The sequence below is a fragment of the Falco punctatus genome (assembly GCF_963210335.1).
Source record: "Falco punctatus genome assembly, chromosome: 10".
Classification (NCBI taxonomy): domain Eukaryota; kingdom Metazoa; phylum Chordata; class Aves; order Falconiformes; family Falconidae; genus Falco; species Falco punctatus.
In genome coordinates this window covers 12,460,209-12,476,004 of record NC_137590.1, presented here as the reverse complement: position 1 = coordinate 12,476,004, position 15,796 = coordinate 12,460,209, and the positions used below count along the sequence as shown (strand labels likewise).

Genomic DNA, 15,796 nt, shown 5'->3' with positions numbered 1-15,796 from the left:
CGCCCAGCGCACTGGGCTACTCTGCATGGAAGTCTCTGTGAAATTAAATTCTACTCTGAAATTCACTCTATAAAAAGGAGATTTGTGCCCCGGTCCTCCACATCACAGTCTGATCTCCATTGTGCATGAAGTCCAGGGAAGCACATTGCCTTATTCAGACCAAAATGACAGCAAATTATGTTTACATTATCATTGGGATATTCATACTAATTCTAACAAAAAAACAATCCTAGTTCCAGGACTAGGGATAGGGAACAGTTCTAGGGAACGTGCTCTTTTTTTGCAAGCAGCTAGATTTAAATCCAGGTCTGTAACACAAAAGCAACATCAAATGCAAAATATATTCTGCCTCCCATGAATGCTTCAGGTAATTTGTGCACCTCATCCTGAATTTCAGAACTACCTTTGTGAACACCTTTGAGTTTGGAGAATCGCACCACGAAAGAGGACATAAATCTAGAGTTATTAAAAATATGCCATAGAAATACAATTGTCTAGAGTATGTCACAGTTTAATGAGGAAAAAATTAAATACTGGAGAAACGATACCCATAATCGAACCTAGTAAAGCAAGCTTATTATTCCAATAACCTGGGTGCAAGGCCAAGGTAAAAGCCAGTTCATTTATTTTCTGTTCTTCTGAGCCAGCTGCAGCTGAGTCCTGATTTTCGCAAGCAGACCCAAAGAAGGCAGCAAAAGGAACTTCCCTTTGAAATTATTTTTCATCTGAGGCAGCGCTGAATTATATCTTCCGTGACACCACACAGCTGTGTTAATAACAGAATTCAGCGTAAGCTCCCTACACTGCTCATTTCCTGGAGAGCTTCTTTAGTGAGTATCAAGGTCCGAGCAGCAACAAAAGAGGAGCATAAGCTTCTTTTGTAGTGCAGCTAATGAAAGCTAGAAACTATGCACCATGATCTTAAGTGGCTTTCTAAGATACATTGCAAAGTTCTCGGAGAGTAAATGAGGCGTATACCAGTCAGCCACGATGACAATACCCACCAGAACAGATCTCACAGCCAGCCATTAAACACCTACAGAGACAAAACTTGAAAAACAAAGCATTCATATGGCATTTTTGTAAGGAAGGTGGAGTGGGATTTAAAATAGTTCAACATTCAGTAACAAAGTGAAGCATTTGTTTGTCATCCACCGCATGACAGGTGCTGTCATGGGCATTAGTGAGCTTTGCCAGAAATTCCCAGAGTAAGGCAGTGAGGCTTTACTCCCACTGTGGGAAAAGTTTGCAGTGGGAAAAGTTTTCCTTTATTTGTTAATGTTTGCCTGATGTTGTCCATAAAATTAACTACAGGCAAAAAAATTCACTGTGTGTGTACACATAACTATGAGATTTGTGCGCTCAGTCAAGCAGTTACAGGTCCCAGAGTTCTTCCTAAGCACAAATGAAAGTGTGAATGACTTCCCAAGAGAGGAACATCTCAGCTAGCACTGTAGCTAGCCTTATTGCCAGAAGTAATGCTCCTTTATTAGACTAAATGTGAGAAACAGGGATTGAGAGGAGATGTTTCCACGATATTCCTTCTTCAGGTGAGATTCATAGGTCTTAAGATCTGTCTTTTTTTGTGTGTTTGTTTTCTGAATACCAGTTGAACTAATACAAGGTATTACACGCCCAACAAGAGCGGGAATGTATTTTCTAAATGTCCTCATATTCTGCCAAGTGTCATCCCCTAAAATCTCTGTTTATACACGACCAACAAAAACGTATTGAGAGTTTGGCACCTGAAATCTCTGATAATTCATTCAGTGCTGGCTTTGCTCAATGCAGCAAGATGCTGAGGATTTTCACTGTTTCCTTGTCCAGGCTGCCAGGGACTACAGCATCACGAAACGTTAGATCTGAGAGAAAAAGTCCCTCCGGCAGAGCCTGAGTGGCACAGAGAGAAGAAGGAAAGAGCTGCAGTGGAACTCTCAGGGACAAGGAGCAGAGAGAGATTAGGATCCCAGGGGAAAAGGATAGGTTCTGATGTTGATTCCACTGAATAATCGTTCAGTAGACCTCTGCAAGCCATTTGGAAACCGGACCTAAATATAAAATAATACGGCAGCCTGGAATTGAAGAATATGGTTTCAAATAGCATTTGTAACCACACTGGAGTAGATATTGTTCATAATAGAGTGCAGCCCGGATCTGCTGTATATGGGTGCTCTGGGCGAGATAAGTAACATTTCCAAAGGAACCTGTAAGACTTTCATGAATGCTGTTTTATCGCTATCATCATCTGTATTTGTTCCCAAAAGCCGTAGCCATAGATCACAATCCCAAAGTGCAAAGCCTTACACAAAAGGCCCGTGACAAACCTGTGTCTGTGCCTCACACAGCTTACAACCTCAGCTGCAGATAAACTCCTTTTCTCGGCTCTAATCTGTTTTGCAGGCATTTTTACAGTACCATGACAAAGAGAGATACAAGGAACTTTCTGCAACAATACCAGGAGTTACACTAGCGTGGTCCACTGACACTGTAAAAGGTTCAGATTATGACCTGATTGCACAACACATCATACATAAAAATCACAGAAGTGGTAGAGGGGGCAGGTTATACCTAGCACATCCATCAGCAGCAGAAGCCAGTACAAGCAGATTACCAGCAACAGCAGCATATATTGTAACATATCTCTCCGTTTTTGTCACTAAGCTGTATGAAGCATTTGCTGTAGAATTATTCTTACATCTTTTCTGTTGATAAGCTACTTAGCAAGGTAGACTTGAAGCTAATCTGAGTACTGTATGGGAAACGTGATATGCTGTTTCACTGTGCCACTCTTTGATATTTGGTCGCCTCTTTCCAGGCCCTTTTTTGTGAATTGCAACTGCTATCCCAAAGCTAAATCCTTTGGCCCATACACAGGTCATAAAACGGCCCTGAATGTAGAAGCATCTCCTGAAAAGAAGGAAAAAAGGGTAACACATTTTCTTTTAGTTTGGACCTGAGAGCAAGGTGGTGGTTGTGGTGGTGGTGGTGGAGGAGCGGAAGGAATTTGGTATCTTTAAACAAATTCCTCTGAACTACACAATGAAGCAATAAGATTCTGCTGTGCTCAAGTCTGATGAATGACTTTTTAATACAATTGACTCCCCTACATAAAATCTATTTCTGAAGAAGAAAGTTCATGTAAATACATCAGGCACAGTTCCAGTGGCCATCGGACAGATACTCCACAGTGCAGCCAGTATCTTGTGATTATTTTCTACGGTAAATCTTTCGACAGTCTAAAATAACTCAATCAGAGATTTTCAACAATGAAGTTTATAATTTCAAGGTTTTCCCCTCCTCTAATCAGCAGTTTTATAACCTACTGATCTTCCTTCAAAAAGAGCTGGTGATGATCAGTGTTTATTCCAAACCATTTAAGAAGGCAGCTGTTTATTAAAGTGCCAACAGCTATGATTGATTTCTGATGCTCATGAGTGCATCTGTTTTCTAGTTAATGACATCACTGCAAGCAAACAGATATTGCAAGCTGGGGCTCTAATGGAGAACTAAAGCAGCCATGCCTTCTCTATAAAAATAAATCCATTTCACTCAGAAAGAAATCTATTAATATGTCAGACGTTCAAGTTACATTCATGCCAATTGGCATTCTTATACGCAACTGGCATTTCCTCAAAAAGAATCTGTGGGTTAACTGTTTATATTAAAGTCTCTGAAGAGGACATCTGTTAGTCGAAATTCCAAAAGTGGCAACTGATTTATGATCTAGTAAATCACATCTGTACAGGGAAAAAAAGGACTGAACCATAGTGAACTAACATCTGTCATCAGCAAATACAGACCATGATAGCGAGTGAAAAATGGACGTATTTCAGGTTGGGAGGGTTCCCCTTAATTCTCCCCTTTTTGTGATGTTTGAGATAAGGAATAAAAATGTATACGCCAAGCTCCACTGAAACTTGCAAAAGTAATAGCATTTTAAACCTTATTACTTAGGACCAAATTCCCATCTGGTGTAAACTAGCTCACTTTTTACTGGCTTTGCCCTCTCCTGCTTCCTCAAGAATGCACTGCAGACCACAGTGTTGTCAAGAAAGCACCAGTTATTTCCTTTTAAGAGTTGCTTTTCAATATGACTTGATTTCTGTTGAAGAAAATATAAAGAGCATATGTAATGCTTTCCTTTGCAGTTCCTTGTATGCATCAAACAGGGATATGGAGCTAAAACCACTGCTGCCTACCTGCCTGCTCCTGGAAATCTCTAGGAAATGTTGTGTATTTTGTGACAAACAGGGTTTGTTGTGCTCAGGCTGCGACTCGGGAACCCCAAACAGCGAAGCGCCTACCCCAACCAGAGCTTTAGCGTTGCCCTTGTGAGGGTGCATCAGGACCCTGAGTACCAAGCTCACCTTTGGGAGATCTGCCTCCTACTGCCACATGCCTTGGTGTTGGCCCAGCTAAATCTTCTGGCATTTCCTTCACAAGTCCCTCTCGTGTTTGTCTCTTCAGTATATGCTTCTTTCAGCGTGCATTGTGTTTCACCTGTCACCGCAATACTGCATAATGGTGAGAGAACTGAATCAGATGCACTAGACCTTAAACCCAGGCATTTAAAATTCTGCACACTGGAAAAAGTTTTAAAAAAATATGAGAAACAGTGAAATCACAGTTTGAGGCCTGAAAGAAAGCATCCAAATTTCTTAGCTTTTGAGTCTTTTTCTCCTCTTTCCTGGCTCTTGACCTGAGTAACAGTAGCTTCTGAGATTTGGAAACATTATTCTATAGCATTGCCTGCTTTCTCCCTATTATTTCATTGTCTATGCTTTTCTTTCCACCCACATTCTTCCACAGGAGCACCAGGGAACACCACTGTTCTCTTTACAGAAAGCAGGAGATGACCTACTCAAAGCCTAATGAGTCTTCTCATTTGTGTTTAAATCTTTAGCTTTGAGACTAAACTTAACCCTACCCAGCCAATTTTCATCCTTTTCATTTTCTAACTTTTCTCTTATATAACAACTCTGCATCTCATATATTTTCCTAGCTTCACTCCTAAATTCACTCCAATTACAAATAAAGTGTGTCATTCCCTATTTTCTCTTATCTTCCAGCATCTTGAAGTAATTAGCAAAGCACATTAGAAACAGCAGAAGGCACTGGCGAGTCACCTGACTGCAATAAGTTATCGACAGCAAAGCCTGTCAATGTTAGCTCTTTTGCTTGAGATTGTAAATCTCCTCATTTTAACCTAAAGAGGCTTCTTATAGCACAGTTTGATCCAAAGCTGGCAGAAGCACCAGGTACTTAGGGGCACCAGAGAGCTTGGAATCACGTCTCACTATTGCTCTACATAACAGTTTGAAATTTGTAGGTACCTTAACTTGTCTCATCAACGGCTCCACACAATCGTTTACAATCAATAGTGGGATAATAAACCTCCATTTGTTTCAGAGACAGATTTTGTATAATTAATATTAAATGTAACCTGCTATTGCATAAAACCCATCATGCATCTTAGAATGAAATGCTTCCACATGGTCCACAGACCTGACATTTGTAAGCCTGACGACCCATTTTAGTTTTCCAATAGGAAAATGAGCCTTGGGAATTGCCTGAGAAATCTCACCCTATGTCTGCTGGGAATTTTGAGACACGAAGTAGCCTCTCCTATGATTACAGTGGAAATATTTATAATGGAGGGAAAATAATAATTTTGCAGTAGGTTTTGCTAATTCATACTGACTATTAAATCAGTGTACTCATTTTGCAATGTTTGATACCGTTTCACTATATTAATCAGGCAGCATATTCAATAATGAAAACAAGCTTCTTACAGCTTTGGAAAAAGCAAAAAAAAAATAGAGTTGCTTTCTCATGACTCCTTTTTTTAGTTATTTTCAATTTGAATGAAACTTAGGGGAGAAATTCTAAACCTTGACCTTTCCTACAATAGCGTAGTGCATTATGCTGCCCTTACTCCATGGGCAAGTGCTTTTCTAAGCATCCCTGATGCTGAATTTGATATCCTAAACATTTTCATTAAACTCATTTTTTTGGGCATGCATTATCACTTCAGGTAGCCAAGCAGCAAGTGAACTTCCTGCTGTGATTATACACAGCAAGGCATCCAGCGTATTCAGGATACAGGCAGCAATTATGCAAACCGAGCCGCATTGAAGCAGACCCTTCTTAAAGGTGGTTCGGAGGAACATATTGAACAAGTTATGACTGGGGAATTATCTAGCAGCAGAAACAGCAATAGCACTACAGCTGATTAGATCATTTGAGAAATCATATTGACACGTTTTTGAATCTCGTAATTTCATTGCCATCATTTCCCCAAAACCGAAGACCTGGTTTATGGGTAATGCGCACACAGACAGGTTGCCACAGAGTAAGATGCTACTACAGGTAAGTGCATCTGCACGGGAAGCTTCCGCAGAGCAGATGACAGGCATTACATTTACACATGGGTTTGCCCAATGGTAATCAACAGACTTAAAATACCAGAGGGACAGAAATGGCTTAAGGTGACTGCAGGGGACTAAAGTATAGGAAATCACATCCAATTAATTCTGCTGCTCAGAGAACAATTTAGCGTTTTCATTTATTTTTTGTCTCATTCTCAGATGGCATATGGCTATGGTTTCTAAATATAGGCTGCATTTAAACATTGACTGTAAAAAGAGAAAACACTTCCATTATTTAAAAGCTTTAGGGAGGATAATTTTGCTGCCCAGTTTCCTCTGAATTTGAGGTGGTGAGTTGCCAACTGTCCTTAAGCAGCTGACCGGGGTATGCAAACAGATGCATTCAGCATTAGCACATTATACTCTTCCAACACTGTGATTTGAATAAGAGAATAAGAAGGAATATATTATTACTGCAGCCATCAAATTAGTAATAGCTTGTTGGGGTTTTGTTGGTGGGTTTTTTTGTTTGTTTGTTTGTTTTTGTTTTTTTTTTTTTTTTTTTTTTAATTCCTAGTAAAGGAGAACATACAAGTTCAAGATGAGAAGAAAAACGTACAACAAGGTAAATGTATTATAATGTCTGCTCCCTAAAGCGCGTAGCACCATATGCACATGTTTGTGAAGGATTCTGCTTCAGTGAACAACTCAAACAACACATAATTTCTCTGATCCTGTTTGATCCCCGGAGAAACACTTGCAGGTCGCTGTTTAAATGAGGAGAAAATTGGTTATAAATCAACATAATTTTCAAATGTATTAATCCAAAGAGGACCCAATTTTGTGTGAAATGGTAGCATTTAGAAAGGAGTATAAGAAAATCTTAGTAAGAAACCCCCTTGACTTTAATCCCAGCTAGCATCCACATTTTAAAATAAAATGCTATTACTCTCTCATTTTTCAGGTATCCAAATTTACCTGAACATGAAGGTATAATTAATCATAAACAAATATTTACATTTTTTGTAAACATATGAATGATGGAATATTTGATTCCCACCCTTTCTTGTCTAACTTTAGGATAAAGTACAGTCTATCAGGAATAGCTGTTGTAATTTCTTAGGGCTTGTATTTCTTCTGAAAGGAAATGGCTTTAAATCAGAGCAAGGTGACATGGATGCATTAATGCCACAATTTTTAACTAGCAAGAATAGAGGTCTGAATTTAATGACATGCCACATAGATTCATAGAATCACAGAGTCATTCAGGTTGGAAAAGACCTTTGAGATCACCGAGCCCAACCGTTAACCCGGTGCCGCCAAGCCCACCACTAACCCACGTCCCTGAGCGCCACATCTACGTGTCCTTTAACCCCCCCAGGGCTGGTGACTCCACCACATCCCTGGGCAGCCTGTCCCAGTGCTGGGCCACCCTCTGGGGAAGGAATTTTCCCTAATATCCAACCTAAACCTCCCCTGGCGCAACTGGAGGCCGTTTGCTCTCGTCCTGCCGCTTGTTACCTGGGGGAGAGACCGACCCCCCCTGCCCACCCCCTCCTGTCAGGCAGCTGGAGAGAGCCCTCAGCCCCCCTCACCCTCCTGCTGCCCAGGCTGAGCCCCCCAGTGCCCCCAGCCGCTCCCCACCAGCCTTGTGCCCCAGCCCCTTCCCCAGCCCTGTTCTCCGCCCTGGACACGCTCCAGCCCCTCAGGGTCTGTCCTGCAGGAGGGGCCCGAGCTGGGCACAGGGTTCATGATGCTGAAATTTTTCCCTTTGCTCTGCCGTGTGTCCCCGCTGAATGGAAACAGCCTGCAACTGTGTCCTGCATGGGTATGCAGGAACACTCACCCTGAGCTCCTCTCTCCAAGGAACTTGCAAACAGTTGTACCTTAAAAGGTTTTTGCTTACATCACAAAACTACTGCAGAACTTGTCACAATCAAGCTGTGCTCAAAAGGAAATGAGCTGCTTTGATGTGTCTATAGAGCTTGTTCTTTCCCTTCCTTTCTATGGCTTAAGTGGAGAAGAAGTAGAAAAAGTTTCCTGAATAAGACCCTACATTTATGCATTCAGTTATTGATAGAATTTTTCACAAGAAGAATTCACTGAGGGGGCTAATCCTGCAAAGCGCTACCTCTAGTGAAGTCGAGAGCGCTTGCCAGAGATGCTCAGTGTCTCACAGACTATACTCCAACTGACTGCGCAAGAACAAGATGACTTCAAGGTCAGAGAAATGCAGAGAACTTAAATCTCTGTGTGCTTCAGACATCAGCTGTGCAGAGTGCCTGTATTTCACATTAGGAGTTGCCACATCATTTTTACAACAATTTTTGGAAAATACAAAAAACCAACCAAACAAAAAAACCCCAGCAAAAATACAAAGCAAATACACTTCAAGACAAGAAACTCAAGATTCCAGTTAATATATACTAAATCATAGAAAATTTGCACTCTATGGCTTTCTCGTTAGCTGGAGGACAAATTCTCCTCTCTTATGCTGATAGAGCTGTTACAAAGTTAATGAGTAAGGTCTAGTCCAACTGGCTTACTGAAGCCAGCATTTTTTCATATCAATAAGTAGCATGCTGGTACTAAGCAATATGCTTTTATCTCTAAACATAACAGCATCTCCAAAGTATCCATAAACCAAAAACCCAACCAAACGATATGAAAAATCCAAACCAGCATTGCACTGATGCGTGGCTGAACCCATCAGTAGTCTTGTCTTCCCAGAGGCGGAAGGTCCAGTGATTAAAGTGCACAAATAGGGCTAAAAATCTCATCTCATCTCACCACTGATTTACCGTGTGACCCTCCCCACCTCCTTTCAAGCAAATTATATAGTTCCTGTGACTTTTTTTACCACATGGTCAGGAAAGTACTATTCCCCTATTTCTCTAGCTCATACAAATTGTGAGAAGCAATTACTGCTTGTGAAATGCTCTGAATACATATTATCTAAGCACAACTAAGGAAAGGAATGGTAATTACTCATATGTTTCATTTTCCAGCACATTTAAAACAATTTTCTGTGCCTCAGCTAAAGCAAACACATCCAAACCTGACGTCCCTCAAACCCCTGCTCTCGACACGCAAACATTATAGTGCAAATGCATAAAACAGGCAAGTCTGAAAGTCTTTAGTAAATATGTTGGCTGTTAGAGAAGATGAATTACAAAGTTATTTTCTTGAGCATTTGCATTTACAACACTTTCATCTAATTCAAGCCATCCAAATACAACTTGTCTAGTGTCCTTCGGATAACAATGTCTACCAAAGTATGCTACATGCTGGAAAAGGCAAGTTCTTCCTGAAGGAGAGTGAAATGTGTGTACATATACATTTATTCATACATATATATAAAACACAGAGAGATATATGTAAGTTTATAAAAACATGAGTGTTGCAGAGAAATCAGGTATCTATAGTAACAAGATGCTGGTATTCTAATGTCACTGTACTTTCTCATAATAGGACCATTAATGAAATAGTTGTTTGATGTTCCATCAGATATAATGATAGCTTTTTGTGCTGTAAGTAGACAGCTATACAGATGTCTGCAGATACATTGTTATTGCCAAAAAAAATCCTCAGCAGGGCCACTAGAAAAAAACCCATCATTCTGTCCTCGCTTTCTTTGATTTATAGGTGAAATATTCCCAATGCACATTCAATATCAAAAATACCTGCAATTTTAAGAATGCAATGGTTTCCCATATGCCATAATGTAACAACAACAAAAAAGTCATTAAAGTGATAGCAAGAATTCATTTGAAATATGAAATGAGAATTGTCAGATGAGGATAGCAACATCCTATCACATTCTAGGATCCACCGTTCAAACTTGCTGATCTGGAATTCTCTCTCGTTACCCGGAAAACTTGTACTTCACTGGCATAAAATTATTTATGTGATTTTATTTTTATCAGATAAGAAGGGAGAGCATAGTTTTGAGTATGGATTATTTATTACAATACTTTAAAAAAATGTTTTTAAATTGCTTTTGCTACTTCTTCCTACGCCACCACTGCTTTATTCTTCAGCAGATAAAGCAAAATCCACTCATATTTGGACAAATATCTCATCCTTGGTTGGCAGGAATTTACATGTTGTAACACAAACATCTTCCTCTCTTTCTTTTGATTGTAAAGCAGAAAAAAATAAAGTTGTAAAGCTTCAGATGTGAAGGTGGAATACGGTTCTCTGTGGGTCATTTGTACCAACACACATTAACAAAGTGTTTAAGTACAGGCTCATTTTCACTTTTCTACACTCCAAGGCCTAATGCTGTAACTTTTCAAAGCGAAGGAGCCTCCTGCTGTTCTCAAGCCCTACCACTGAGGAACAGCTCAGCTCGTTAGGTATTTACAACAGCTATTCTGACATGCAAAGCGTGGCAGCATCCTATCCTCCTCTTCAGCTGGACTTAGAACTTAAGTGACAGCAAGTGACTTCTTTGAAAATATCATTACAATTATTGTAGGTCTTCTTTAAAGAAATGAGAGTTTGGAAATGATGTTTACTACAGATGGCGAATTACAAGGGGTCATACACACGATATAATAAACTGCCTTTAACAAACAACTGATTTGTGTCCTGTTTTCTAAACATGCTTATAAGGAAGGCTTCACTCTGGGTCTGAAATTTCACTTTAATTTTTAAAGTAATACTTCTCAGCAAGACTAAATCTTCCAAAAAAGATAACAACACCCTGAAAACAAAAGCTGACGTATTCAGACATCTGTGCAAAGATATGAACAAACACCTCAGAGACTGAACAAAATCAGTACGTAAAATTCATGCAAATGTGTTCCAAGGCAAATGACATTTCAGTGCAATGTGTATGCTGTCCCTTTCAGTCTGAAACTACTTACATGCTCAGAAATCGCACATTTCTCCCTATTATCCCTATGCATTGCATTTCCACACTATAATTTTGATTATAGACTTTTCAGTAATATGGCTCCTTAAATTTAGTACCCTGAATAGACTGATCAGCCCTTCTAGCAATGAAGAGCACTAAACTTCCAGTTTACACCTAATGATCTAAACCCAAAAGGGATCCAAACTACATCCAAGCAGATGCAGCAACCAAGCCCATGACACAAAAAGGCAGAAGAGAGTTTCCCATCCCCACAGTCAGCAGGAGGGGCAATCAAAGGGGCTACTCACCCTCAGAGTCCTTCATTTATAGCGCTTAGGGATTCATGTCTGCAACACCTTCCAGATATTCAGTAGGTGGCTGTCTTCTGTTACTGGTGTGAAGTACATTCCCCTCTATTTCATACTTGCTTCATCAAGGCTGGACAAAGAGCCTTATCACACAACCAGAGGTGTACCTCGTATCACCCAGGGCTGACCAAGGAGGCTACAGTTCCCCATGACTATCCTCACAAACACTTCTCATTCTGTATATTTTGCACAGGAGTTACTCTATTGTATTTTTATTGGCTGGAAAATTAATTATGGAAGAGTGTTACAGATACTGAAATTAAGGCTTATTAACTTTTTAGGAGGACATGGCTTTTATTTGATGTTCTACTGCACATATGTGTAAATATTCCTGCAGGAAAAAAAAGATAGTGACCCTGTTGCCTAAGAAAAATATATGCAGCGCTTTTACAAAAAAATAGAAGATGGATATCTTCACCTTGAGTCCCATCAGCCATCACTTTCAGACAAATTCTGTTATTGTTTGAGTGCACTCAAACAGCAAAAGGTGTTTTACACAGCTACAGTTTTATAACTGTTTGCCCTTGGCCTGGGCCCACTGGCATAAGCAGAACTAGTAAACATCCTGCACAAACACTGCATTTCTTTTGTTATCAGAATTTAAGATGTAATGAATCAATTTTTTTTCTGAGTAATTACAAAGCATTCGAAGTTTTCAAACCTTTATGACATAAAGCAAATTATGACTTACAGCGTAGAAATAATAATAAAGGCTTTGTAAAAATTTATAGCTTCCTGCATGTTGTAAAAGTGCCTTGCACATTCATTATATCTCCCACTAGAAAATTATTTCCATGGTATGCTTTAATGAATCTGGAGATAGTTTCAACACCTAGAGTGTTAAGAAGCAAAACTATTATTTTTCCCTTTGATAGATTGAGGCAACTTGTAAGGTTTCATCCATTTAGTAGCTGGAACATTTTCAAACACAAAGCTAAATACTACCCTTATCTTATAAAAAGGGGAAATTAAATACATTGTTTTTACACTCAGTGCTAAACTTTGGTATCTCAAATATGGCTACTTAAAAAAAAAAAAAAGGTGGCCAAGAAATGCTGCAACCTATCCAGAGCACTGAATTACTTAATTTGAAATGCAGAATTCATTTTAAATAGAGAACCACAACTGATTTTAGCCCATCTTTATAATGACTAGACTAGATAGCATTAAACAATATTTGTCTGTAAGCCTGAAAACCATAGCATAGGGTCTAGTCAATAACAACTCAAATTCACTTATCTAAAAACTTACTTAATCCAGGCACAGATATTTTTCCCATCTGTACGTACAAGGAGAGGTACCTGTGGCCAAAGCAGAGTCTTTGGGTGTCCTTGCAGAGTAAAGAACAGTGCAGCGCAGAAGTGGGTCATCTGGAAGCTGTGCTGGCCTCAGAACACTTACGGGTGTTTGAGTAACTGAATAGCCAGCTGCCACTCTTACTGAACTGAAGTGAAAAAAAAAAAAAAAAATGTCAGAGTGAGTGAATTGACTTTTCACTGTGCAAGTGTACCCAACTCCGCTTGCAGGTGAGCAGCCCTAGCAGCGTTGCCCCAGCAGCAGCCCGTGCTGGCAGACTGTGCCCGTCCTGCCCTCCAGATCCCTAGCCTGCATGCTGGTGAGGCTGCAGCAGCGTCCTTGCTATCCCATACGGACTATTAGAGTCATGGTTACAGTCGGTATCATTACCTAAAGGAAACAGGGCATTCTAATGCCTAGGAGAGTATTAAAGGTAGATAAAAAGTGACAAAACCATATTTAAATACTTTGTTGATTTTTAGTTCCATTTGCAAAAAAATTCAGTTATTCTTATGCATTACAAGAAACAAAAGATTCCCAAAGGGCAGCTCCTATATTATATATGTACTGCATAATGAAGAATTCCAGTTTAATAACTTTTCACAAGCACTAAGTTCAGTTTATTTCCGTACATGTTTTCCTAAAAGTCTAAACACAGCAAATAGATATTTTAAGTATCTCTGTGGAAGTTAATTGTTATTAAGGCTTTACTCAGTTCTGTCATGAAATTTAAAAATTTTCTTTGAGCTAAACCAAAAATAAATCAGCAGCATTGCATTTGATGTAATTTCAATCAGGTTTTGGTGACATCTCTGAAATGCACGGGGGATACTGAAAGTGAAACATTGTCTTTGAGTAGTTTATTGCTGTGAAGCTCCTCTCTGCATCTTTGTTTTCTGCTTCCAAACATTTTAATTTTTATTTTTTTTTAGAGTTAAATAACGTGCAATCAAGAATACTGCAGTCCAGCTTTTCAGACAGGGCTGCTTCTGGGCCCATGCATGTTCTTCTGGATGTCCGGTCTATAATGGACACCGCTTCTTGCCCTTTTCCCTAACATGCTTCCATAATTCCGACCCCATGTCCCCAGGAAGAGTGTTTTGCAGGTCTAAGCCAGATGTGGTCTAACATAGGCAGGCCAGCTCTGAATATCTGTAGCTCATAGTAGCTCATAAAAAGCAACAAAGAGCTAAACTCCTGGCAGAAGAACTAGTAGTAGCCTGTGCTCCATCATCTCAAACAAATGATATTTCTCCCCATCAACATTATTAAAGCCTTTGTGTCCTCTGCTCTATTTATCACTGTCTGTCTTTCTTTTCTCATATCACATATCTTGGTCTAACCAAATTCTTAACATTAAGCATCTCTCATGAGGCAGCGGTTACAGCCTTCCTGTCTTTTCCAGCTACACACACATAATTAATAATAATAATGATAATAAAAAATAACTGTGTGTAGCTGGATGAATTATTCATAAGTGAATATACCAAACTGCTCGACATTATCTTCATCTTCATATATATCCAAGAAAAATGGCTATGTATCTTTCAAAGTCATTTTTCTGTTAGATAGAAGAGTAAGGTTTTTGATGTATGCACAGTTAAGTACAGTCAAGTGAGCATAATGCAAAGCAAAACTTACCTGAGCCCTGCACCATTTTTGCCAGACCACACGGCTGACTATGCAAACGGAAGCCTTTGCAGATATTACCAAAGAAATTATGCATGCATATTGCCCACAAATATGGATTAATTGGTAAATTTCTTCTTTCATGTATGCTACTTTGCCTGACAATTTACCGATGTTTTTATATACAACTACTCACTTCCTCCTTTCTGCAGAACTGCAATTTTGGAAACTGCCTAAGTAAGTGAATATTTTTGCCCCTGTTTCCATTATCCTAGCATCATTTTAACGGAGTAGAAGAAAATGCCAGATAATACATCCTTCCTCGTTCTATCTTACACTTTAAAATACAATTATAGTCAAAATGTGAATCTAAAAATGGACTCATGGGACCGAAGTCTCAGACACCATAAACTGGCACAGATTCATTCTTTTGAACAGAACTAGAGTGTACAGCTGAGAATTTGTCATAGAAGTTTTATATCAATGGATTCACTTTAAACTGCAATAGTTTCCAAGGAAAAAGCTTTCCTGCTTACCAGCCCGATAAAAAATTGTAAATTTAATATCAGTGATCTTGGTAATGTATAGGCAGGTATAAATGATTCTGTAATCAAAAAAATGAACAATTCTATTACTGATGTGTGGAGCCAGATTCAAAGCAGACACGCCCCCACCCCCCCCCACCCCCCCGCCCCCTCCTGCCGCTAAATCTGCCCCCCATGTTGTCAGGACCATGGTTTGTGGAGTAACCCATGCAAATACAGCCCTGAACTCAGGCAGCAATTCACATTGCTGCACCAGAAAGTTTATCACAAATGTCATGGACTTGACACTCCAGAGCATGACAGTACTTCTTGAGTTTTTATCCCTAATTTTTCTGGACTCAAAGAAGCTTTGACTTCTGTCCTGCAGCCGTCCCGCAGTATTTGTGGTTATCCTCCTGGAAAGACAGCAAGGAAAAGATTGCTCTTCTAGTGAGCGGCCGTGACAACACGAATAGCAGTGCTAAAGCTGGTGGTAGAGAAAATGAAGATGGCAACTACACTGTGAGGTACAGTCTCCTAAAAAGTAAAAAAAAAAATAATCCTTGTTTAAATCTGCTGCACAAATGGATAAAGCTGTCTGGCCACCAAAAGGAGCAACCTGATGGAGAATAAGAGACAGCTCAAGATCACTGAAGGACCTGTAGCTTTGACCAGATTTTTTGAGCAAATCTAGTACATCCCTCTAGTTCTAGCTGTTAAGCAAGATGTGTGCCAGCACCCAGTAACTTA

General features: G+C 39.6%; 1 long non-coding RNA gene across 1 annotated transcript in view; it reads right to left on the bottom strand.

The window, feature by feature from the left end:
* The window catches only part of LOC308070295, a 43,910-nt gene extending 28,712 nt beyond the window's left edge, over window positions 1–15,198 (bottom strand). Inside the window, exon 1 of the long non-coding RNA XR_013930694.1 lies at window positions 12,899–15,198. This is a non-coding gene — a long non-coding RNA (uncharacterized lncRNA). The remainder of the gene's footprint in view (window positions 1–12,898) is intronic.
* Window positions 15,199–15,796: the final 598 nt, after the last annotated feature.